The sequence below is a fragment of the Anguilla rostrata genome, chromosome 9 (genome assembly GCF_018555375.3).
Source record: "Anguilla rostrata isolate EN2019 chromosome 9, ASM1855537v3, whole genome shotgun sequence".
Classification (NCBI taxonomy): Eukaryota; Metazoa; Chordata; class Actinopteri; order Anguilliformes; family Anguillidae; genus Anguilla; species Anguilla rostrata.
In genome coordinates, this window is record NC_057941.1 from 24,042,038 (window position 1) to 24,069,425 (window position 27,388).

At 38.9% G+C, this 27,388-nt stretch overlaps 1 long non-coding RNA gene across 1 annotated transcript in view; it reads right to left on the minus strand.

Annotated features, from left to right (window-relative positions):
* Positions 1 to 10,051, minus strand: part of LOC135263311 (uncharacterized) — a 28,917-nt gene extending 18,866 nt beyond the window's left edge. Inside the window, exon 1 of the long non-coding RNA XR_010332438.1 lies at positions 9,817 to 10,051. This is a non-coding gene — a long non-coding RNA (uncharacterized LOC135263311). The remainder of the gene's footprint in view (positions 1 to 9,816) is intronic.
* Positions 10,052 to 27,388: the final 17,337 nt, after the last annotated feature.

The window sequence follows — 27,388 nt, forward strand, 5'->3', positions numbered from 1 at the left end:
GTTCAAGTTCTCACAAAAATAAAACATTTTTTTTTTCATGAAAAGAATAACCTTCTCCTCTCTCAATTCATTAATACCAATGATTTCCATTTATTATAATCTGAATCAATTGCGAAAGAGGTCTGTATTATAGGAGTGACTCATGAAAGCCAGTGTCTCAGTAATGATAGCAGGGGCTGATGCTATCCTGAGAGAGCCCTTGTGGGTTCACAAAAATGGCTTCTGGGGGTTTCGTGTGCCTCCACCACAAAACCTTTACTACGGTCAGAACTGCCTCACTTTTATGGTCAGAACCGTCTTGCTTTTATGGTCAGAACTATGGTCAGAACTGGGCCTGCTCAGCATTTTTATACATGCCACAGAGCATAGGACATTAATGGCTTAACTGCATCATACAGTGCACTTGCTTTGTTTCTCCACTCATTCATTCAGGTTTTACCTTTAATTTGTCACCCGTCTGTATGTCCCATATTCATCTTTTTATCTCACATCCGTATGCCATGAGTATATAGCAAAAATAACTAATTTCACTCTTAATTAATCACAAAGAACTATGTTTTAAGTGAAATGTTTGCATTTACCGAAAGCCTCAAAAGACAGGAAATGAAATTGATCAGCCCTAACGGAAACATCAGCCTGCTCACCATCAAGGCGTATCAGCACAGACCCTTGACAACTGCTACAAACCTATTATGTCTACTGTACTCAAAATAATATGCACTCAATACTGGGCTGATTGCTTAAGATTCAGACCTTCTCTCAAAGAACCTTCTCTCTAATACATACTCTTAGAGTAGTGCTCTGTAATGTGTTTCGGAAATTTTTGATATTAAAGCTGGAGGCAATATAATTACAGACTTTGTACTTTTATAAAGCATGCTTCATTTCCAAACAATTTTCTGTCTCACAAACACACTAACAGCCAGTCCATCCAGGAACATTTTTGCTGAGACCATTTCAATTCATTTGTTGCTTAAGGAGAATTATTTTTAAACTAGTCAGAGGGTGTACTCCTGCCTCTCACCCAATGCACGCTGGGGTGGGCTCCAGCACCCCCGTGACCCTACCCAGGATAACTGGGTATAGATAATGGATGAATATATATCTGTATCTTGCATAGGTACTAGTGGGTTCAAACAGTGACATGTACATATAAACACACATGTAAACAGTCACTCAATGATAGCAACCCACAAATCGCTTTGATTCTCATTGTGGGGAAAGAATATTATAATGTAATGAATATATGTAATCTATTGCACTGGTCCAATTTGTCTTTTACCAGCTGAATTTATCAAAATAATATGCTGCAGTCTTAATATCATGCAAATAACTGGATATAAAAGAGAATTAAGTCTTGTTCTGCACAAACTAAATATAAACCATTAACATTTATCAATTCCCTGTACAGCGTAAGGTCATTTCAAATGCCATCATGAACATCTTGGGAATTTAAGACTATTAACTGCTGTCTTAATTCTTCACAGTGCAAACATTCATATGGTTGTCACTACTCTGAACAGCATGAATTAGGGTCTTTGAGAGAAGGTTTCAAAGATCTAATGTTACGGATCTGATGTTACCGAAAGGTTAACAGATGAGATTTTTCATGATGTATAATTGTAAATTCAGTCGGCATGCCCCTTCGGCACTCTGTGCAAGACACATTTATTGCACATTATGTATGCATTTAGTTATGTGTCGAAAAATAGAATGTTCGTGATACATTTAATACACGCATTTCAATATCAGTGTGTTAAATACGGTCTAATTAAGTTGATAAAACATGATACTTACATTGTTGTGCTCTCATAAGGATGTTTACTGTTAGCCTATTACCCACTAGGAGATATTTCACATACATACAATAATAAAGAAACAACAAACTCTTGCGGATGAGGATGAATGAGGCTAGCTTGTGTCTGCACCTTTCATACCAATTAACTTTTCCACTAACTATAATATTTATTGTGGGGGTGGGCGGGGGTAGGGGCTGGGGAGCAAATGTGTCCCCCCGATGTCAAAATCACTCCTACGTCCCTGCTAAGATCCAGTTTTGGCCACGTCGACCTCAACCATCAATGTGCTCAATTTCTTCTTTTTAATGTTTTTCTCTGTGCATGGGCTGTAGGCAGAAGACACTGACAAAAACTGCTGTCAGTTTATCTTCATTAATGGGAACCCTCTCTTTTCTTTTAGCTGGCAGCTAACATGTCCAAAAGCCTGACCCTCATCGTCCTTTTGTAATGTGCGACCTCATATTGTTGCCTCGTCATATAGTGTGTACTCAATAAAGACGGTGAGATGGGATTTGCGGTCGGTAAACGCGAGACGTCCTGCGATGTTACGACATAAAACATTGTGTAGTGTACTTCTGGCCTTACCAAAGACAATACGGCAGCTCACGTTCACAGAAATGGCAAGCAAGCTATGTGACTGGAGACATAAACAGTGAGAGGAGTAATTTCAAGGGGAGGCATCTTTTATGAGGATGGAAAAGTGGTCATCCTATCACCACACATATATACTAATGTGTAGCTGCTACTAGCCTTTAATTTTCAGTCGTTCATGCCATATAAGAGAAATCACATTTTCTGACTGATTCTGTATCAATTTATTGCGACATTCACTTAGGTTAATGTAGCCTAAAGCTTTGTGAGAACTGGGACTCAGTAATTGGCTAACATTGCAGTAAAAGTTAAAGGTATACTATGAAGGATTTTTTTTTACATGAAAATATAATAAATATGCTGAGGCATATCTATGATGCACTGACAATCTCAGTTATTACGTACTTTCAGAGAACCACAGCGAGGCTAAAAATCATGCATTGTATGCCTTAATAGTTAATAGAAACCTGTTCAGGTAACCTAACCTAGATGAGCATTTAGTTTTATGAAAGTTTCGAAAGGCCTGTGACTTTCATCTCCAGTTGACAACCTTTCTTTCTTAAAAAAAAATCTCAAGACAATAGGATGGAATTTCATATTAAATTCTCATGAAAGAGTATTCATGATTCAAAGAGAGAGCCACTCAATCTGTGACCCATCCCGCCTATTAATATGAGAGCAAGAGTAGCTGGGGGTGTGTGTGTTTGGGGGTGGGCAGGAGATTGGAGTGGAGAGCAACTGAACCCATTTTGAACTGCGCAGCAGGGGCCTCGTGCTTCAAAGCTACTTCCTTGGATTAAACCTGCAGACACTTGTTCTGCAGTTGTATCAGGGATATACAGCTTTACTGGAGACCTGCAAAGAATTAATCCAGTAAGACAGCCAAAAGTTCTGACAGGTGCAACAGGAAGTTTATCTTTTTTTGGGAAACGCAATACTCTTCCACACCTAATAAAATCCCGGTGAAGCACAGCTGTTTTGTCAACTGAGACTACGGGAGGGAGTGGAGTTGTGAATTGTTATCTTAAATGCTATTAGGGCCATGGAGACTGATGTCAACTAATAAATTATGCCATCCCCGTTTTTTTGTTAATCCATGGTTCGCCTTGTGCATGGCATTCCAACTGAACTCTTGGGCTGGCAGAGTTATGTATAATGTAATCACACAGGTAAAATAATTTTGAGGACCTGAGACATTAAAAGAGAGTCCATTATGAGTTGTGGCCTGGAGTAAATGAATGCCATAGTGATATTTTATTAACATACATTTCACCAATGCACACCCCAAAGTTTCTGATCCTGCCTCCTTCCTTTTTCTGAATTCTTTTCGATTTGTGCCATGGTTTGACCTAGCTCAAATTAGAGCCATTTCAAACATTTATGGGAATTTGTAGTTGTTTTGCAAATCAGTTCTATTTTAAGGTGCAAACTAGCCTACGGGAAAATGAATCATCAACTTGTGTCTTGCACACCATCTTGCAATGAAGCAAATGAGACACTAACTCTGATTTATGCTAGGAAGACCTGTAGGCCTATCTGTATGGCAGAATAGTATGCAAGTCATACTAGCCCTAATATCAAAGCTGCCTGGCAGTTCGTGCACTTTTGAGTGTTGAGAGATATCTGTTGCATAACTGCCAATTCAGTGTATACAGACCTAGACGTGGACAGGCTAACTTGTAAAAGTGAATGTGTTTTTTATTTTGCCAAACCCAAAAGATGTACAGAGTCATGAGATTCTGCCAAAGTGACTCTCCAGGCAGACTTGGTGTACAGGAATAAAACTATTTGACCATGTTAAATTCTATGCTGTGAATCCTTCCATACATCATGTGAGACATATCCAGAAATGTGCAAGATTAGTTTATGTTCTTTGTTATTAATCTGGATGGAAACTAGAACTGGTAATATGGTAATGTAATTTGAATGCACTTATAGGGTCATATCTTAGGACCGGGTAAACGAGGAACACCTGAGGCCAACGACCTTCAGAGGTTCGTGGGAAATACTGACTTCATGACTTATTTAGATTATAATTCTGGGCTTGATTGAGGTTTAACTGTAATGCATGCGTTCTACCGCTAGAGGGAAAGCTTGTGCTTCCCCGTTTCTCTTGGTAAAACTGTCACGTCTGTGAGATCTACAGGATGAACGTAATGACTTAGAAATGAATAAATATGGCATGCAATTTCAACATGGTTGCAGAGTCCATCATTGCAAGTCAACAATTTAACAAGAAGATGACAATATGGCTTTTGGGAGAGCAACTCTTTAACAACAGACAATAAACAACTCTGTATAAAAGCACGTGCCACAAGAATAAAGAAAAACATTTTCTTTATATATAATATTTCAAATCGTGAATTGAATGCAGTTGGAAAACCAAATCCACCATTATTTCATAAGAATTGCCAATCTCACTGTAAATATTAAATTATAATCATATCCGCTGTTTCATTGCCGCAAAACAACTCGACAATTACATTATTGTATCATTAGCCTACATTACCAAAAAAAAAAACAAAAAAAAAAAAAAAAAAAACGATGGCGACATCTCATGCATCACTTAAAGTGGACACAGCAGAACAAACCAGATGAGGAACAAGCAGTAATTACAATTGTGATAATACTGGGGATTCGGTTCATTGAGCACGGTTAATTCCAAGCATCCACCGTTTGCTGCGTTTCATTTTACACCGTTCGGCTGTAATAATCTGTGCAATCGGAAACTTTCGCAGTATTTCAAAATAAATATTCAAATACGTAACAGGTCTACACAAATTAAAAAATATTTGACCAATCTCATCACTTTAAATACCAATGAGACTTCTTTCACGGAAGATTCGAATTCTTAATAAAAAACATGCTACTACTTTGTGCATAACAAAAATATATTTTAAAAGGAGGTGGGCGTTAATGGGAGCACTTTTATGACCCTGACCTAAATTCACCACAAAATGTTCTGGTCTCAATACTTGGGCAGCCAAACTGAGCACCAATAGCATCGGCTTCCAAAGACCAGTTCAGAACCGGTCTAATCATAGTTCTAAAGCTCAAAGCTAACATTTAAGACATTTGCAAAAGGAGACGCATGCACGTCCCCCCATTCCATTAATCTCTGCCAATACAAGATGTAAAACAATTATCCCGTGACCGTTTTTATATCGTTGTCTAGGCTTCTTAATAGCGAGTTTGCGATTACATTACATTACGAATGGCCAATTTGCAGGAAAAATCATTCGTGGTGTAGCGGAGCACAGTTGTGGTGAAGTTAGGTTAACAACAATATGTCCATTTGTAAATCAACTGTTCCACAGTTTATGAGTTCACTATGGCCAGCAGTGGAATCAACACTGGGCATTTTAGAGTAGCCTGAGCCGACTCTTGTGGACAGGACAGCCGCGAGATTAAAATTCAAAACCCCAAATTTGTCCCATCTTGCACGGACAGCAAGTAATGGATGGCAACTAATTTGTGTACTGAACATACTTTGCGATTGACGGGTAAATTATTTCCCCCTCCGACATATCTCAACTCATAGCCTTCACAGTCGATTGATCGACTCCACTGTTTCACAGCATCGTAACAGCCTATAGCGAGTAACAGCACAGACAGCCATAACTCGGGGATTCTGAACTCTTGTTGAATTGCGACAACGTAATATAGGCTAAATAATCTGTCAGGTCAACATCATTATTGGCCCATCTACAGTACACGACGCATACAGCATATGCAGGAATATGAGTAGAGTAAGGTAGTGCATGACCAGTATGTAAAATACACATGACTTCATAACATGATTTCACTGAAATGAATTATTTTTTGGAAATCCTAATTTTTTGGAGCATCTCTGCCTGAATGAGCCTTGCGCTAAAACCTGCCCTTTCTTCTTCTTCTTTTTTTTTCTTTTACTTTTGCATCAATTCATTCCTCATTGCCATTTCTAACACAAGTGTAAGTGCAAGGTCTAGGTTTTTGTCTACATTAAGTATGGACTGCTGTAAAAAGTGCAGTAATCTACCAAAAGGAACGACGATTAGATTTATATAATCAGAATAATACAGCACACCGATTAATTGATTACATTACTGCTATGTTAACTATGACGGATCTGCTTTCTTTATATTCTGCCGGAAGTGAGAGAGGCCGTGTGGTTTTTGTTTGGCATGCTTTGCGTTATGCAGCTGAGGCAGTGAGGTAAAGGTGAAGAAAGGTCCCCCTTATTTTTTAGACTCAAGCTGAGCCAAACAAACCTGGAACCACCCATAGACCTTCCATTCTGATGCATCACTCTCTGCCAGACAGCACAGACCACAGGATACCAGCCATCCCAGTCACACAGCACCTGAGGTCCTGCAACTTTGTTCTCAGAAATAACAAAGGATACCTACTTTCAGAACAATAAGGCAAATGTATCGTCTGAAATTACAATGCCTAAAATAACAAAAACGGGGAAAAAAACAAAAAAACAATGAAATTACTTCATAGCCACAGTTGTTCTCATTGTGAGACATGGCCTCATTTCATGGATATTTTATTAAAAGATGACCTGCTATATAAATGAATGGAGTACTGTCACTTATCAATTTATCTGACAGACAAACTTATCCAGAGTGTCACACAAGGCCATCATATCAAGATACAGCAAATTCTTACCCAGCAGGAGAAATCAGAGCATATAGGCCCAGTAACAACATAGTCAACAACAATGTGAGATTTGATTAAACAGCTGTCCTCCCAAAATATCCAGATCATAGCAATTTGTACACCGAGTCTGACAATACATTTTTGCGGCAAATTATGGCATACCAAAGTGTTCATTTGCAGCAGAAAATTATACATAAGAGCAAAATCATTTTGTATCCATACACATCCACAAAGTGATATGACACTTTTTTTATTTTCCTCAGTTTAGAGTAAATTGTATTGGGTTAAGGTGTATGACACATCTGGTAATTCAAATATTGTCAGAAATTGTAGACTTTCAGTGAGGAAACTGTAGTCCAGCTTTTCCAATAACACTGCTGAGTTGGGCTTCTTGGCCATATACATACATACAATTGAGTCTGTGTTTAGATATATTGGGTTATAGTAAGATTCTTACACAGTTTTCACAGAGACAGCCCTTGTGCACAATAGGGCAGGCAATCCACAGGGATGCAGTCTATGATCAGTTAAGCCGGGTCTCACAGGTTACGTGGGGACTCAAAGTTCTCAGGAATCAGTCTCCACTCTGCAGTGGCACACACGTTAGCAGGCAGGCAGAATATGTCAACAGTCAGATTCTGTATGGGAACCACTGCCAATGAGTAGCCTATGGCTCAGTGGGTGAGCAACAATTCAGGCCTGATCTCAGGCTTTACACAGAGACAAGTACTCAGTGACTTGGGTGCCACTGCTCCAAACACACATATGCTCACCGGTGTGTACAAACATACAACACTACACACACAAATCACAGCCAGTCTAAGAAGGCTGCATTAGCCATTGCCATGTTGTGCTCATCTGGTACATATCAAGGCAAAGTAAAATTCAGAATTTTAGAATTTGCTTCCATTCACTTAATGAGTTGGACTTTGACTTGAATTGGTCACACCTCACAGGATGTTGGATTGGAATGTGAATTGAAATGACAGGAAGTGGAATTTCATTCATTGCAATTCACAGAAATTCCACTCAGTCACACAAAGAATTTCATTACATCTGACATATAATTCATGGCAAAATGCCTAAATACCAGCATTTGTGAAATGATTCCCATTTACTGACATGTGTAATCACAAGTAATATTACTTTAAATTTAGTTTTAGTACCTAGGCTACTAGATTAAATAGATTATTCTGTTTCAGCCTCTTATGTTCAAGAGATCATACAAAAATTTGTTTTATATTTAATTCATATGGTACAGTGTGTATTTTAATCAGAACATATTCCAGGTAATCACAATAATAAATAGCTTTACTATATTCTAGAATGACAGATTTGATGAAAGAATGTCTGTCTCAAACACATGTTCTTACTCATTTTTAACATAATTAAAAAATAAAAAAAATCAGCTGGTATAAAAACATGCCTTTCTGTTCTAAAATTAACATAGGATTTACTGTTAGGGTGTCAAATGTATCAGAAGTGGTCTCTCTAAACTACACCTATGTAAATGAATTTAATTGGATTTTAATTCTACTTCCTTTAATCCAAATCAGAATAGCAAAATTGCATTCTATACGCTCCCTCAATTCAAATTAAATCCAAATTCAACAATTAATTGAATTTAAGATGCATTTACAATTCAATTTTGAATGGTGCACAACCTTGCCTTGCCTATGATGTAGGCCACAACAACTAGGCCTACATCATAGACTGACTGTATAAAACCTTGCGTAGGCCTACATACTCACCCTTCAGACCGCACGCGACACGACGCCAAAGCGCAAGCGCAATTCAAATCAGCTAATGCGTTGAACATGTCTTTCGGTTCTAATGAGACGAACAACAGACGATAGGTTTTCGTGACCTTGGACATCTGGAACACCTCAGAAGAGAAGTAGCTGTACTGCCATAAATCGTTTTAATTTGAAAACAACTAAATTAAAGACACATGCGGAATTAAAGAGACTGCGACGCCCCACCCCCGCCAAAGCAGAAATAACAAATCTCGATTGCCTCACACCCTACTATTTCCGGAGACGATCACGGAGTAAATGAAACGCGGAAATTCCGTCCTCCATTGCACCTGTAAGTGGATTGCATCCAATAAATTACTTTATATGCCCTTAAATTGAATTAAAAGCAACAAGAGAACGCGCATGTGTGCATATGGTCATTTTCAACCTCAGTAATTTTCAAGACAGACAGACAGTAAAATATCATACCATTATGTTTCCTCTTCCTGTCCTGAATCTTATCCTTCCCCAATTAGGGAAGGCTCTGTGTTTACCATAGATATGGTGGTGTTTACACCATTGACAGTATATAGATGGACGACAGAAGGCCGCTATTTTTAATGGGCGAGATTGCAGGCCGATCGTATGACTTCCGGATTTGCATCTCATGCAATGGATACTGGGAACCATAGACCGTACAAAAAACGCAGAAGATTGCACAGGTGCCAAATCTCCGGTTTGTGATGCAAAAAAATACAAATTTTAGTAACTCCTCAGCATCGAGGTTAGAATGCAAAATCATCACGATTCACAAATCATCCTAAACATTTTGATGTACTGAATTATTACTCATATTCTCAAAATAACTATAATATGAAGTGTGGATGATAGTTTCCCACTTTCCATCGGAGTTTCCCAAACCTCCATCGGAGTTTCTGAATTTTTTTTTTAGAGAGCTTCTGCAAGCATTACAGCAGTCAATCGAGGTTGTATTGTTATAGCATCATGTATTTGTGCCGAGAAGGCCATAAATCATTACTCACCCAGGCACGCGCAAGGAGAGATCCTGGCTTCCTGGTTAACACATTGTACATTTCGATAGTTTCCTCAGTGAGGACGAAGCTGCTTCAGTTTGCCGCTAATCTTCGGCGTGACACCACAATACGCTCTCTTTGGTCAGCGCCGAATGAATTGAATTCGTCATTGCGAATGACTAGATTTGCCTGTGATGTCCTTACGAAACATGTAGCAATAAGGTTAACAAATTGCACCTGTTTTTCTGTTTCTCGAAGCCTGAACGGCATACAAGCGGATAGTTCACCAGCCCGAATTCACAATGGCTTTATTTTGCATAAAAATTCCTGCGCACATGTCTCTGAAGAAAATAGCATGGGATAATAAAGTTATTTAAATAATGGCCGAAATATTTATTTCGATTTTTAAGTTATTTTACATGTTCCCTAACTAACCCTAACCTACTAAATTTGCTGATAATATATTAATTTATTATATATATATATATATGATTTGTAATACTCGCAAATTTGTTCACTATGATCAGCCTTAAATAATAATGTCACATAGCAAAATGTTCAGTGTAAAATCAACTCTGGAAAAGTGGTTTGGTACATATGGTACCATTTGGACTCATACTGAAATAATGTTGAGTTGCATACATAGAATTGGTTGGGGGCGTGGTGGGAATACATGTCTTGGCTTTTCACGCGGTTATATCCGTTCATTCTTCAAAGTCATTGGATTCCACACCCTTGCCAACAGCAAGCAACTGGAAATAGGTGTATTTATCCATTTTGGCCACTAGGTGCTACAGTGTGCTGAACGCTGTGTTAAAATAGCAGCGTTCGCTCGCTCGACTTGAAGCTGTCACAGCGCGTTGCATTTGATTCCAGTAGGTTAACTCACGAAATGAGACGACAACGTAGAATACTTTATGATAATCATTCCTCATGAATGCATTCACAGTTCCTCATTGGTAAGTGGCAGCATTGACATGTTATACATTTTTTTTATTTCAATGATTCTTAAGTCTTATACAATCATATAACCTTTAAATTCCATCAGTAATATTTAAACCTTTTTTAGTTGAGATTTCATAATTTAGGTGACAGCAACATTACTTGTCACTACAACATTACAAAACTATCAGAGTCCAGTAGGTACAGTATGTATTCTACTACAGCTAAACATATCAGAGTAAATTTTACAGTGAATATATTTATGCCCCCCCCCCCTTCTTTTCCCAGATGTGGAATGAACAATCAGATTTCTGTTCCACCACAACCTCTGCTATCCATGTTTGTGCAATTACTTCTGTGAGGAGAGACATTGTCAATTTTGCATGGCTTTTTGACTGCATTTGGAATACACATTTATAAATTGCAGACTGATTTCATTCACAGGAAAAACGATTTTTTTTTGTTTCTAATAAAAATGAAAAAGCCCAGGTCAATATAGGTAATCAGGTAAATAAATAATAAAGTAGATAAACATGATGTTTTCACAATAAATGTAGCTGATTTTATGATATCAACCCATCTTGCCAGTCACTCTGCTCCAACAATTGTAAGACCCCCTATGTCTCTAAACATATTTTGTTCTCACTTGCAAAAGAAAACACTGTGGGTTCCAGCCTGCAAGTCTTTGAATGGAATACAATGTACATACGAATAAATAAATACTAATAAATAAATAAAATAAAATCAGTGGGTACTGATATCCAGAGGCTGTGCTGTTTCTTAGCTTAAAAAAAAAAACATGCTCAGGGTCACTATCAACAGCCAAGAAGAAATGAAAATAATTCCACCAATTCTCAAATTGTCTTGTTTCCGTGGATAAGGAAGCTATTTACCAGTAGGGAAATAAGTAGACCAAGCTTAGTTCTTACTCTTCAGGTAAAACAAAGGTAGTGCTCTGCCATCATGTAGGAATGAACTAAGTGCATGTGAGGATGAACACTGACAGGAATTAATACAGCACCAAAGCCAATGTGTTTGCAAGTCTAAAAAAGCCTGCTTATATGCCAGTGGAAGTGTTCCATTTAATGAATTGTATACATACTTCTTCTTTTGTTTTACACAGTACAGCTCTTGCTCATCATAGAATGTCTGCTATTTGAGTAATATTCAAGCAGATGTTGCCCTGCTTAGCTTCAGACACTGGGCAGGTATCCAGCCAGTAAGCATACTGGTGTCTACTAGCTGTGCTCCAGCTTTCCCGGTCTTAGCACAGCTGTCCATCTGCCAACGGTTTGCAAACCGCCACTACAACTGTCCAGTGGCACGCAGTTGAAGTAAAGCAGTCAAAGTAAGGATCAGCTGTTAAGAGAAGGTAAAATGCTTTGTAAACGGTCCTTCTGCTAGCAGACTGCTGTAGTGCCAATTTGCTCAACACCCGTTCTACAGTTGCCATCAGCAGTCCAATAGGTGCTTGCTTCCTGGGTACAGTATGGCTGTTAAATGGATGACAGACCTGGCCTGGTTAGAGAAGTATACTGGGGTGGCAATGACTGACAGGGAAACTATAAGAATGCCACAATGGACACTTATAGCTGTTGGCTGGGCATAATATTGGATATGTAGATTTCGCTTAGCATTTTTCTTGGTTTTTAGCATGCTCAAAATTTAGTATGTACAATTACCCTATCTCAGTATTTCCAATCTTAATTTTTTTCCATCCTCTTGATGCATTGCATGTTGCATTGCAAGATATACCAAAAGGATAATAATAACTGAACACATTTACAATGATATTACGTTAAAACACGTTTTATGCACAAGGGTGAATGTTAAATTGTGCTCAAATGAGATCCTACAAATTACAAGCCACTCGCCAGACCAAATGCAACAAATTGACTCAGTGAAAGGTATGAAGATGTCCACTTATAGTTCTAATAAGGTAAGGTGACAAAGTAAATTGAATAATATAATTCAAGAGGAGCTGTAGTGTAGGACTAGTTTAAGAAATGCCTAAATTTGCGGATGCTAAAATCCGGTGTTTCATATAGCACAGCATTTGACGCTCGTATTTTAGAATATTTGAGTTGTGCATCAAAACATTTGGTTTCTCAGAGAACTTCAAGGATATAGCACCTGTGCCTCAAGGACAGACCACATCAATCTTTGTAGCTGCCCTTGGTAGCCGAGTTGATTTTATTACCCTCTCACGCACCTGTGAAACTATGTGAGCTTGCATCATGTTGCAACATGCACCTCTGCATTGACAGGAGTGAAAAAAAACTCATTCCTCCCCTCTCCTTTGGACAAATTATGCCATATATTTCGGCATATAAACTCTGCCTTGTACTTGTAGAGGTGTATTTTGACACGTTACAATAGGAGGATAAGAACAGCACATCTTTATTCAAAACTTGCTTGTTGATTTAACTTTTGTGATATTCCAAGATAAATGTGTCTAATTTATAGATGCTAACAGTACATTCATTTTGATTTGACTTCTCGATACAAGGGAAACAGTAATAGTCAGCTAAAGATCTGCTTTAATTGCAGCTGGAGGGATTGCATCAAAAGAATATGTGCCTGGTAACAAACGTGTGTCTGAAATCTTGCTATTGCCTTTTAATGTTCATTTTCGTTTGCTGCCTTTCCCCTCCATTTGTAAATGAGTGTTTCATCGGCTATTGTATTCTGAAAGACTGAAGTGAACTTCCTATTGTGTTCCAAAGCTGACGACCTTAACCTTGTTCCACCATTTGAAATGTTGTCTAAAAGCAAAGGTAAGGACCAACAAAACAGTAATAGCATGTACCCCAGAGAAGTACATACCTGTACTTTTCACAAACTAATTGAAATAGTAAATCCTTGATTTTGTATTGTAATGTGCAAACATTTCTTCTGCCTGCTAAATTGTATGTGTTTCTTTGCTTTAATAATTCTGTAGGTCACAAAGTGCTCATTTTCAATTTTGCCTTTTCTGTGTGTCCAATGATACAATAAGGAGGAATCCATCTCAGTCTTAATAAGCATCCAGTGTGAAATGACTGCTGGCCATATAAACGTTAGTTTTAAAAAAAAATTCTCACTGTTCACTAGCAGTGTGTGGGATTACCGCTGTGGAGCAATCCGGATGCTTTGAACTTACTGCAGTATGTTTAAGAATTCAAGCTGTTGTTCCTGAATGAATCAGAAGTTTCTGGTGGGCAGTTGATGTACCAGACTATTCTCACTCTGAATCTAAATTCTGTACCAACTAAATCATGATTCTCAACCTGGTTTCACTTCCTCAATACCTTCTCCCAAATATATCATTCATAGCTAGGTAGCATTCAACAGCTAGCAGTAGAACTTCCTTGACCCTGCCAGCAAGAAGAACCAAGCTATAAAACACACAAAGTACAATATGAGGACTATAAAAGTCTAAAGCCTTCAATTAACTAATTGGTGATGTAATTGAAGGTATACTGCACTTCTAAGGCTGGCCTTTTTTCTTTCACCACACAGCCTTTTTTGTGTTTATAAGAAACGCTTATTTATGGACCAATTTGCAGGTACATCGACCTATATCACCCCATGCCTGTATGTAACATTACTCATACATCTAGACATGACATCCTCTTGTCAAACAGTCTGCCAGCCTGTCTCCATAATCTTTTGGCCTAAAAATGTATTCCTCGGCCATTTAACGCAGGTGAGATGAATTGCCTCTCCCTTGACGTTTATTCAGCAGTTTATATTTAAAGAGCACACCCTCCTGTGAGGAGTTTCAGGTCTTTTCCCCCACATTCGGTGGTCTGTGTTCAGAGGGAGAGAAAAAACAAGTCAAATCGCTGAGGCAAAGCGGAGCTCAATTGAAAAACCAGCGAGGCACGACAAGGAGGCTGCAGGAGTCCAGACATCCGTACGGTGGATGCCATTCCCCGCACCCTACTGGACAGGCACATCACGCTGTCCGTGGCCTGGGTGCACACATGCATCTTATTCACTCTTTCACCAGAGCCCTTATTACAGCGGAGCTCATTCAGAGCCAGGATTATTATTCATTCGACCTTTTGATAAGGACGGACATTATCTCCACCTATAATGTCCCTGCATGGGGGTCCAAGGAGCTCCTGAGGCATGTTTACCCACAGCGTGATCTTTCGTACTTAGCGCACGACCGGTGAAACGCCTTTCTCTCTCGATTGAGCTCCTTCTAGGGGCCTTCAAAGGACCTCAGTCTCCTTTAAGAAGAGAAAGCCTAGCATACAAAAATCACATGGTCACAAAGTCTGCTGCTGCCTTTTCGCTGGAGTGAAATGTGAAATGTGCAATACGAAAAGAGACGACTGTCAACTGAACGCATCTGTCCATCTGTCCATTTTTTATTCACTGATTAATATAAGTTTAATATATTCAGAAGCCTTATCTGGCAAGTTCTTTAGAATCTTCATTGTGATCTGACAAGACAAGGAGCAGGACAAATGGGGCAGGTTAACAGACACTCATTTCACAGGAGGCACTTCCTTTCTGGGTACACACTTGATCATTTCACTGGTCTTTGTTTATTTGTGATCATTCTCAGAAGCATTAACAGGACAGCATTCAAGAAAAATGCATATTAAAATGAAATGTACTTTTATGCAGCTGCAACCTTGTAAGCTATTAAGCAGCATGGACAATAGATAGATGCACTTTCAATGCTGATTCCATATCAGATAAAAAATAGAGAATTCTGTACGGAAGGACTGAGGGAACATTTGGACACAGTCATTACTCCTCCCACGCAGATCAAGCAAGCTAAAAGGGCATTTGATATCCCTTAACTGAAGACTGGGCTGTAGCCTACTCACTGTCTCATTCAAAGCTCACAAGAAGTGGCTAGAAATGTGCAATGGATTTTCTGTAATGCTCCTTGCCTCCTGTCTCAAAAATAATTATATTGATCCCCTTTTAAAAAAGGTGACATTTTATTTTCTGTCATAATCAAAGCAAGATAATTTGTAGCTGCCAATTTAAATGGTCTCCTATCGCAGAACTATTGGCTGACATGCTGGTCAGAGACCAGACAACCTCGATACGAACCACATGCACAGGCAGAGAAAAATCAATGTTGGTATAATTCTTAATTAAACCAAATTAACTATATATGCTGCATCATCTGATTTTCTGAGAATCCCAATTAAAGTGTCAGATTAAATTTATATTGTACACTGATTTCTATTACCTCTTGGAGCTAAACTCATTACAGCTATGATTTCATTAACTGCCTAGTTAATTTAGGAAAAACAGCATCATTCAATTGTAATTTCCGATCTAACGTTGCTGCGGACAGATGTAAGATCGCTCATGAGCAGCTTGGCTTTTGTTGAAAACATTATCAATAACTCCAGACTGACACCAGAGACGTGTTTACAGCATTGGCCATTAAAGAGAAATGTCCATCAGCAAGACCCATTTTCTAAACCTGTGTGTTCAGCTACAACCTGAGAACTTCAGCTCCTGAAAAGGTATTTCTCCCAGGTATGATCGTAAAAACGTGCTAAACATGTTTACAATGGGAGAGATTCCACAACCCGGGCCTGCATCGATGGAGCAAATTATTTGAGATGCAGCAAATCATTTTGTAATTATTTATGTTTAATACTGGTTGGTGCAACAGTTAATCCCCCTGTCCCAATCCTATTTTTTCAGATGGTAAACAGAGGCTTGGTTCAGGAAAGCGGGTACATGCGGAATAATGTGATGAGACCACTGACATGTGAAATGCAAATTAAGCAGATGTAAATCCATTTTTAGGGCACACTGCACTTGTATTTACTGTCATCAGATGGTTTGTTTCTTGCACTGGTTTCTAATGATCTCTCTGCATGTTACCTACTACCCTGCACTAAAACACAACAACGATAAAATATTGTAGTATGATTAAGCACATTTCCTATTCTATGGAGCCTTAAGCTTGTTACATTGATTTGACATTGCCGGTACAACTTCCCGTTTTATGACACCTTTGTTCTTGTTCCGTCATATCACACAGATGAGAGGTTCGAGTAATGCATTTTAAGGCCTCTATATTTCAGTATAACCTTGCACACTGTATTGTGTAGCATAGCCACAGGTTTGATGTTCTTGTACTAATAATAGGACAGTCTGGTTGGGTGTTTAAATGCATAACCTTGTTTGTCTCTCTTCCATTAGTCTGAACTGTCAGATAGGGTTTGGAATTGACATTGAGTAATGGAAGGTCTTCACCCAAAGATGCAAGAGCGCAATATAACTGATGTCAATGGTTGATGATAGCACTGTGCCCTCTTACCTCCATTTATAAGCGAAACTTTTAAATATAAATAAAGCCACCTTAACGGGTCCACTCTCATCACATGCACTTGCATACACACACGCACACACACATACACACACACACACTCACACACAGTCTACAGATTCACTGCAGGTCCAGTACCCTGTTTGACTCTGTCTTGAAAATTGCTGGTGACTCCTCTTACACCACAAGTCCTGGTAAGTTAAATTATTCCAGTCACCTGTCTGTCATCAAATTGTGAGTATAGTACTGATAGGCATTTTTTTGTTTAACTGCTTTCTTGCTTTCAAACAACCCTGTGCTAATTAAGTTTTCAGGCCTAAGTTTCCGCAGTTGTTTGTAATTATCCCAGTGACTTCAAACTAGTTTATTCTATTAATTAAATTCTCCTTGCACATAATAACAGAATAACAAAATTCCTTCTAAGTGACAAGGGCAATTGAGGTCCAAAATAGCTGTAGAACAGCAATGTACCAGTGCCAGACCAGTTCTTTATTGTTCCCCCTTCAAGGAAACACTGCATAATGTCTGTGGATTTTTTCCACTCTCAAGTATCTCCATAAACACATTCAAAGGATTTCATTGAAAATTACTTCAGTCTTTATGTATTATTAACTAAGCTGACCTTCAGTGTAAAAATCAGGCTCATTAAAATAACCCCCTAGCATGGGGGGCGTTTGAAGCTCTTCTGCTGACAGAATAAAGTGAATACTGTGTGGATGGCAGCATTTGCTAAGATCCATATTGTCCTTAATCAAAAGAATAAAACCAGTGAATAGGGGTCCTGGAGATCCCTGATTAACCCTGCATTCGTATCTGTTCTTTTACTTGTTAAATGTTTTACCTTCCACTAAATTGAGCATTTCAATTTATTATGCAAATGGGTGTCAAGCTGCTAATTGGCCAACATTCCCCTTTGACAGTCTGCACTGTTGGATCATTTACGGCTGATGTGCAAAGACACCCATTTGTGCAAGCTGGAACGCACTGCTCCAGCAAATCCTTCCACAGGCTGTGTGTGGTAGCTGGCCATTGGTGTGAACTGGAATGCTCCCCCCGCGACAGCAGTCCTCAAAAGGCAAAGGGTGATCATTTTGAGAAGTAGGAAGACGCTCGTTCTTTTATTGAACAGCGTGGAGGCGGAGCTGGAAACTAGCAGCTAGCTCCTTGATGTTGCACCAGACTGCGGGCCCCTGCCTGGGCAAGTACACTTTCTAGCTGGGTGTGTAGCACTGGGAAACCTGACTGGGAAATAGATTCAAGAGAGAAAATAAGAAATATATATATATATATAAAGCTTTGTTTGACTGCTGTTAACCCTTAAGTAATAATAAGCAAAAAACACATTGGTTATTGTGAAAACAGACAGACAAGTCAAGCCAAGTTTATCTGATTATGGTTGTTTAATTGAAACTGTAAATAAGAATCTCACTAATTGCTTGGCCAGAAGTAACACTCTCCAAGCCGCTCCGTGTGTGGCTGCGCTGCCAACAGATTTGGAAGCCTAAAAAGGTGTTATTCAGTTATTAATGGAAAAACCTCATTATGCAAGCTTGTCCTGTCACCCCACAGTTTGAGACCACGTGTGATGCTGCAGACCACTGCACACTGCATCTCAGCTGCCCATGACGAGAGAGCGGGAGAGACACAGATCAGCCTCCATTTTGCCTTCTGCAGGAGTTCTGCGTTTGACAGAAAAATTGCAAGATTTGCCTCCTCTTTTTAGAAGCTTCCATGTTTCCCAAGGTCTTTATTAGAAATAAGTGGTGCTGTATGATTGAGGTTTGTAATAGCCTATGGGTAATGAAGCGAACACACCTCTGTTGATGCTGGGTCAGGAAAAGTACTTCTTTCTGGAAGGCTCCACCCACACAGACATAAAGTGTCATAACTAAGCCCCCCCTCCCTTGCATGCATGAAACCATCTACACAATCAATGCTACCACTGGTAAAGCCTCATAGGTTTGGAAATACTTGCAATAATAATAATAATAATAATAATAATAATAACAAACTGGTCTGCCATGAAAACTGTTGAGGAACTACTAATTATTCAGAATGATGCCGTCAGAATTTTAACTAAGACCAAGAAGAGAGAGCACATTACTCCTGTCCTGTCCACATTACATTCACGCCCTGTGTATTTTAGAATTGATTTTAAGGTCCCTTTACGTGTTTACAAAGCACTTAATGGCTTATGCTTATTGTATGTCCCAACTAGAGCTCTTGGATCCTCCACTGCTTATCTTCTCAAGGTCCCAAGGGTAATGTGCAAAAAGAGTGGAGGAATTCCCTTCTGTCTTGCACCACAACTATGGAACAATCTTCTAAAAAAATATTACAGAAGCAAATGTACAAATGTAATGCATAAGCCTTTATAATAATGCCAAAGTAACAGTTATCCCTTTTCTTTGTTACTGGATAGCCCCACTCACCATAAACTTAGGGTACAATGATCCTGACCAAATTGATACTGTAATGTGAAGTCCACCCAAACTAGAAATATGCATTGTCAATAAACCAAGGGTTCTTTTCCTCTTGTAAAGAATCGTGTTGGTGGGACTGCAATTGGAAATGGTAATTCAAGCCAGCTCAACCATTGGTCTATATTACAATAGATGGAACTTGCTGGAGCCATTCTGAATATGAAAACTAACTTCTATCTCTGCATACTTTAGACATCTACTAGACCTGGGGTTTATTTGATTACACCTTGTTCTAAGCAGGCAATTGGCAGATAACAACACTGCAACTAACATGGAACGACTATACAGTACATATGCTTGTGTGTTTAAATTAATTTGGTATCTGCCTGACCACTTTGGGAGGTGGGAGGATGAAGGGGAGGGGTGAGGTCTCCAAAAACCACTTTTCATTGTTCTGGCAAATATGTGGAAACATCGACAACAGATAAGCCTTCTTTTCACTCGACCCACTCACTTGACCTTTCCCTACAGCCATGAGTACTTCAGCAAGAACAACCAATAAATCAGTTTCGAACATCAAACATGTGTTCATTATTGAAACAATCTGTACAAAACATAGCTTCATAACATAATACTGAAAAGTGTGGAATGCCATTTTGTGCACGCTGGAAGGTTGAGCTTTACAAATGAATGCAATACAAATGAATGCTATCACATTTTTTCATGAAAACTGTAAATAAATAAATAAATAAATAAATAAATAGATTTTTAAGGAAGGTGGTCCAGCACCAAACAATGTTTTTTTTGTAGTAACGTGGGATTACTCCACAGAGAACTATTAATATAAAGATGAAAGTAATCTCTGGAAACCTCTAAAAAGGCACCAAAAAAGGAAGCACTGGTTTTTAAGTCACTGTAAAAACAGATAGGTCAAATAAAATGATGAGTGCTACAAAACTGGATAAGTCAAATCTGAGTTAGTAACTGTAAATCAAAACTGTATTGCGAGCAAACTCAACTACCTTGCATGAGTCCTGAACCACCTCCTGAACCACCTCCTGAACCTGTTGTTTGCTACCCCCATCCCCCCAGATCACACTCCAGCATGCAGCTTTTCCTTGCTACTGTTGCTCATAGTTCATTTTGTTGGGGTTTCAGGCTAGGGTATGACGTGAGGTGAATCTTAACCAATGTTTCTTTTGATTTGATTTGAGCATTCTTTTCATCCTCCTGGTCTACATGTTCTGTTAATATCAAAAACAAGTGGCCTATTTTAAATTAATCTTAGTGCTGAGCAAAAATAAACCTTCACCTATTTCCCAGTTTCTTTCATAAGAACAAATTAATTCTGGGAAATTGCTCTCAAAGAGCATGCCACATTTGGCTTTTCACAATTAATTTATGCTAAATCTGACAGAATAAAATATTGCCACTGTACATTTTATACACACCATGCTTTAAAAACAACTATGCTGCATATAATAGGCTATGCAGTAGGTTAATGCTTCATATACTGTAAAGTGAGTATTATGTTATTTTTATGATTGAATACCAGAATTAAGGGGAATTAACTAAAATAGTAAGTACTGTCCATCTCCCCCCCCCACAACTTCAAAAATGGTAACAGACCTGCCACCCACCCCCCCCCCCCCCCAAACACACACACACACACACACACACACACACAGAATCACACATGCTTCCTCCTAAGACCCACACCAAGCTCTTTTACAGATTCTGCACCCATAGCAATGCACAATACAACCTAACCCTCTTCTGACAGATTAGTGAGCAAATAGATTTTTATCAAGGGGCGACATCTGGCGATGTCCAGAATTCAACACTTGGCGCAATGAGCCCAGCACTTCCCATTTTGGTGTGTAACTGGTTAAATCCTCTTCCACTCTATGCATCTCAAGGGGGAGTTCATGCTTTTCATTTTTTTTTCCTGAGTACACATGCAGCCTGGTATGCAGCCTAAAACACCTACAACTTTAAATTAAGGCTGATATTCACAGGATAAATGTATTAGCTTTCTAGCCCCAATTTTATAAAAATTCTCCACTTAGATTTAAGCAACAGATTATGACTTCAAGAGAGTATTCAATACCTGTATTCAAGATAGTTGGTTTACTACTGGTATTATTTTCAATACTTCTGTAATTATGGGAAATGGCAGAAACAAATTTGACTGATCCTAAAATACTAGATTATTTGGGTGGTCACGTGCTTGGAGAAATGCTTGGAAACATGTAATGAAAAATTGGGATACAACAGCCCTTACCAGACCGACTCAAATGCCCCACTAACATCAAAAAAAAAACACACCAGACAAGCAAATTAAATATTAAATCCATTAAGACATGTTATAATATAAAAGTGGTAGCAGGTTTAGAACACAACCAAAATAATAAAATAAATAAGAAAACAAGCACAAATTCTTCAACACAATTCTCCTACATAAGAAAAAAATATTGCATGCGGAGACGGTTGCAGACAGTACTCAAGTCACCTCCTTCATCTCTTTTTCGTCACCCAGAAACCCCTGCTCTACTGACTGAACCGCAAAGGAGAGGGGGGTCGTGCATAACTTCACCTGGATTTACTGTGGGAGTGATACTCAACCCAGATGTCTTTGCTCTTTTTATTTTCCAGAACAGCCACCAGGTTGACCAGGACCCAAGAGGACTTCATCCGCCAGGCAAGTTCTGGAGGCACTAATGAAATGACCAAATACACCACGTAAATTCACATGGTAAATTCATTGTAGCAAGCTGAGTGCCACCGCTCGGTTATTTACCACATTCATATAATTCCATACACTGCAATTATGCTTGCCTAGTTACCTGTGCGTAACACTTTCTCTCTCTATTTCAGGTATGTGCCCTGCTTCAGTCTTTTCCGGTAGATACGAGGAACTTGTTGGCACCCTGAACTGAGCTGCAGTCAGGAGAAAAACAAGACCACCTGGTGTGTAATGATATGAATTTAGCACTCATACATTTCTTATTGCAGGTCTTGGCCGGTGCATTTCTCCCCTGCAGGGCTTTAACTTAGGCCGTGCACACCTCGGTAGTACTTCCATCTCCAGCTGCTCTTTGCTTTTTGCGCAGCCTTTGAAATTTGCAATCATGTCAGCTACAATTGTCCACTAAACTTTTGCTGAAAACCTAAGGATGTATAATAATGAAAACAGGCCATTCAGCCCATTTCGGCTTGCTATCTACCTTCAAGATAGCATCCAGCATTGCTTCAAGTTTTAACTTGAATAACCGGAGGATCTCAGCCTGCACTACATGAACTGGCAAACTGTTTTATACCCTGACAGCTCTGCGTAAAAAACCTCAGGCATCGGTTCGGAGAACAAAGTCTGGATTTAAAAAGCTCAACACAACATCAAAAATCGAACCTCTTACCACAATCAAGGCTGAGCCCAATGTGGGAAAATGGGTTCCTGCCTGAATTTTGACAGAGTCAGGCCTTCATGAAGCAAACTGAATTTAAATGACAAGTGATAAAGATTAGGAACATCAGAAACATTGACTCATTGATGAGAAATTTGCTGTACGGACATAGACAAACACAACAGATATTATTCAAAGGAGAGACAAAAGAAATTATTTACCCTCTGAAGGAAACCCCATGCCTGTGATACAAAACCCACAACAAAAGTGTGCACTTGCATACCGCCACAGACAGCTAGATCCAACTAACCATAGAATCCCTCAGACAAGTGAACCATCATTACTGAGGTACATGTTTGCTTCACAGCAAAATGTGTGAAATTACTGTCAAGAATAATCTATATAAGTGCTAAACACAATGCCTCAGAAGGTAGGAACATTGGAAATGTAGTTTCAATTATTTATTTCTAGTCACAAACCTGAAGATTCATTTAAGAGTTGGAAGTTGAGGAAACAATTATAAATTCAGGGAAATGCAAGATTTAACTGTACGTAAAGTGTGATTACTTTAATTGGCAATTGAAAGAGGCTTTGTCGACCATCTTGTTAACATTCTGCTTTCAAACAAGCCCTTATGTACCAGGCTGTGGTTTGACATTGGCAAGGCCAGTATATTTATCTTGCTGTGGGCATAAAAGCTTCCCTTGGGCTTGATCAAGTTTGTAACACTTCTTTTTCTTTTCAATTTAGCTTATAACACTGTATAAATTAGCTTAAAAGCAGTTCCTTTCATCAGCCATGGCTCTGACAGAGTGAACCATAGTCACAATTCCAGACTGTCAATCAATCAAAGCACTTTACCCATCCCAGAGAGATAAGTATACTTATCACCCCAAAGTAAAATAAAACTATATTTCCACTTACCCATCCATGCAGATTTAATGAGTTTACCAGATACCACTGCTGCTCACTCTGGTACAATGGACCTTAATGGGGACAATGTTTATGGTACTCAAAGTGCCAAAAAACTTGCATTTGAAAAACAGAACACTGATAAAAACAATGTTGACAGTGCACCCCAGAATACTGGAGTGCTTTGGGTAAGACTTTTTGCGGATATACACAGTTGGTGTACTTCATTAGAAAGACGTTTTTTTATGAAACTGTGCATAACAAGGTCTGTGGATGTTTGTGAGTAACAATGCCATTATATTCGGAAGGACACATTGCTGTTGAATCTTTCAAATATTAATTTCTTAGCACTTGGAGTCCCTATTGAAGTTGTTGTTGAGGCATCAGAATGAGCTGCAGCAGATATATAGAAAATGCATCAAATCGCAACAAAACTATCTGGATAGTTAGATGGCACTCCAGGTAAGTAGAAATATAGCATTCTTTCATTTTCGATTGAACTGCCCCTTTATCACTTGAAATCAGCTTCAAGTTCCTGACCTAATCATGAAGCCATGTCTTGATATAGTGTTGTAGAATTAACTTTAAAGTGTCCAATAAGAGTTTCGGCATAGGCCGTGATGAAACACAAGCATGGAGCAGTGGAGCCTCGCTGAGCAAGATCAGGCAATTAGCACTGCACTCATTTGGTGCTAACCGCGTGTGCTCAGAGGGAGGTAGCTCGGCAAGCAGCAGCCACACAGTAAAGTGTTCAGTGTTAAATCAGCTCTTACAGAGTAAATATGGTCCCGATTGGACTCACATTGAATGAACAGTGGGCATTTTACTGTGCAGAACCCCCCACTCAGTGGCTAACCTCAACCTGTGCAGGGAGGAGGAGATTGTTTAACGGGGACCTCAGCGGATATGTGGGGTGTGCGTACGCGGAAGTGATTGAATGCGGGCCAGTGGTGCTTCATCTTTCAACACGACGGGGAGTCTTTCTTTTCCCGCCCTCACTGCACACTGCCGGAATTGCTCCAAAGCGCTCATGCGAAAAACGACAATGGAATTCCAGATAGATTCAGATGTTATCTGATCAGATATGCACTTCCTACCTTTGTTTATGTCTGGAGTTTATCACATAGATTTACACAATAAGTTATCATCTGCAACCATTCATTTTGAATTATGTACATGTATAAGGTCAAAGGCTAGGGTACAACACATTTTGAACATACATACTTTTCATGCAGTCAGGTTCAGACATATTGGCACCCTTGAACAAAATGCACTATATACATTAGCTATATTGTACGAGTTAAAAATATTTTACTTTTTAATGATTCATTGGAATCACCAAAATTGGCACATTTTAAAAATTATACAGTACTTTGCAAAAGTCAGAGAACACCCTTTCTTTTATTTCCTTTCTAGTGAAAGAAGTCAGTACAAGTTATTTATTTTTCAACGTCAGAAAATTATACTGCACAGCGTACTATATATTTAACACAAAGTGACACAAAATCCTCCACAATTATGTGCAATATCAAATCTTTCAGTATTTACTGTGTCTACCCTTTGCCTTTATTACAGCTTCCATTCTTTTTGAGAGACTATTTTTCCATGCTTCTTGTAAACACCTCCAAAGTTCAGGCCTAGATGTTGGTTACATTTTCGCCTCTCGATCCAAGTAATCCCAAACACATTCAGTGATATTGAGGTCTGGACTGTGGGGTGGCCAGTCCATTGTTCTGAGAAGACCAACAGCTTGATTTTCTTAACAGTGTGCCTGGGGTCGTTGCTGTAGAATGAATTTGTGTTTAATCGAACATTGTCCACAGGGCACTTCATGATACGTTAAGATTTCTTTGTATTTATTAGTATTCATGATGTCACGTTCAGGAGGGTAGGACCCAAATGCGGAGTGGAAAAAACACAGGAACTCAAAAGGAAAGTTTAAAGAAAGATTTTACTATTAATAATAAACAAAACAGAGAACCAAAAAGAGGCCACGATGGGCAAAACCAAAAACTCAAAAACTTGACACAAGAAAACAAACGACAAGGACAGAAACAGTGAACAGAAACAGGCAGGCAGAATACAGGCAGGCCCAAAACTCAGGCAGGCAGAAACACACATGAACCGTGGTCAGAAATACAAACACAAGGAACCAGCACCTGAGTCAGGGAGACAAAGGACTTAAATAGACTCAAAACCAACAAGACACAGGAGGACACAATTAACAATCAAACCAGAACAGGGTGGGAACAAGGAGACACAAGCAGAAACAATAATAAAATAATTGAAAGCAATAATACAATTAACCAACAGGGGAACGAGCAGGACACAAAACAGAAGTGCCGCCATCTGGCGGCCCAACAGGGATAAACAGAGACAGAAACACCAAACCATGACACATGATGCTTTCAGGCAAAACTAAATCACCAACTGCAGGTGTCGTTATACTACCCCAATCCTCCACCATGGTTCTGAGCCTTTCATTGCTTTGGCGGTGTACATACTACCTTCTCTTGCTAACTAATATTTTTAATTTAGACTCATCGTTCATAAAACCTTACTTCACACCTCAGGTGCCCAGTTTCAGTGTACTATTGTACTACAAAATTTCTTCTCTGTTGTTAATTTCTTTTTCTCAATAGTGGCTTCTTGACAGTGACACATCCTTTCAGCTGCAGGGAAATGTGTTATCTTCTCATAGTGGAAGGATTGTCAGAAACACCTGTGGATTTTTTCAGATCTGAAGCAAGATTGGAGCTTGATTTTTTGCTGTTTCTCAAAAATAAAATATTTAGATACTGTCTTTGTGATGGTGTTTGTTTTGGTGGTCTACCTCTTCTTGGTCAAAAGTGCAAAAGGACAAATACTGATCAATTTTATAATGTATGTACTGGTGGCTTTTCTGTTAAATATATGTTTGCTGCATTATTGTCTGACACTGAAAAAAATTATTTGCAATGCATGGCTGATTTGATTGGAATGTCTCTGACTTTTCCATAGTACTGTATATTTATTAATCAATTTAAAATGTTTCATAGTATTGGCGCCCATGTGATTAGTACTTAGTGCAGCCTCCCCTGGCATGATGATGATACTATACCTTTCCTTATATCTTTGATGAGATTGGTGAACATATTAGAAAGAGCTTGAATCACTCCTGCTTATAGAACCTTTCAAGATCCTTGATATTCTTAAATTTGCACTTGCGAACTGACTGGAGTCCTCTGCATTTCAGACCACAGGGTTTTGATAGGGGTTTAGTCTGAAGATTAACAAAACATAGATTATGTTTCCACTAAGCATTTCTGCGTTGATTTTGAAATATGTTAGGGATCGTTGTCTTATTGGAAGGTCCACCCATGGTCAAGTCAAGGCCAACCTATGGCCTCCTGGAGGAGGCAACCAGGTTCATGGCTAAAATACCCTGGTACTTGATGACATTCTTTATAAAATAAAAGCTAACGTAAGGTATACTTTATTGAATAAGATATACTGTATGCCATTTAACTTAACAAGAGCACCTTGATAACTGGCATCAAAACAGCTCCAAAGCATCAATTATCCACCACCATATTTGACAATAATAATGAGGTGTTTAT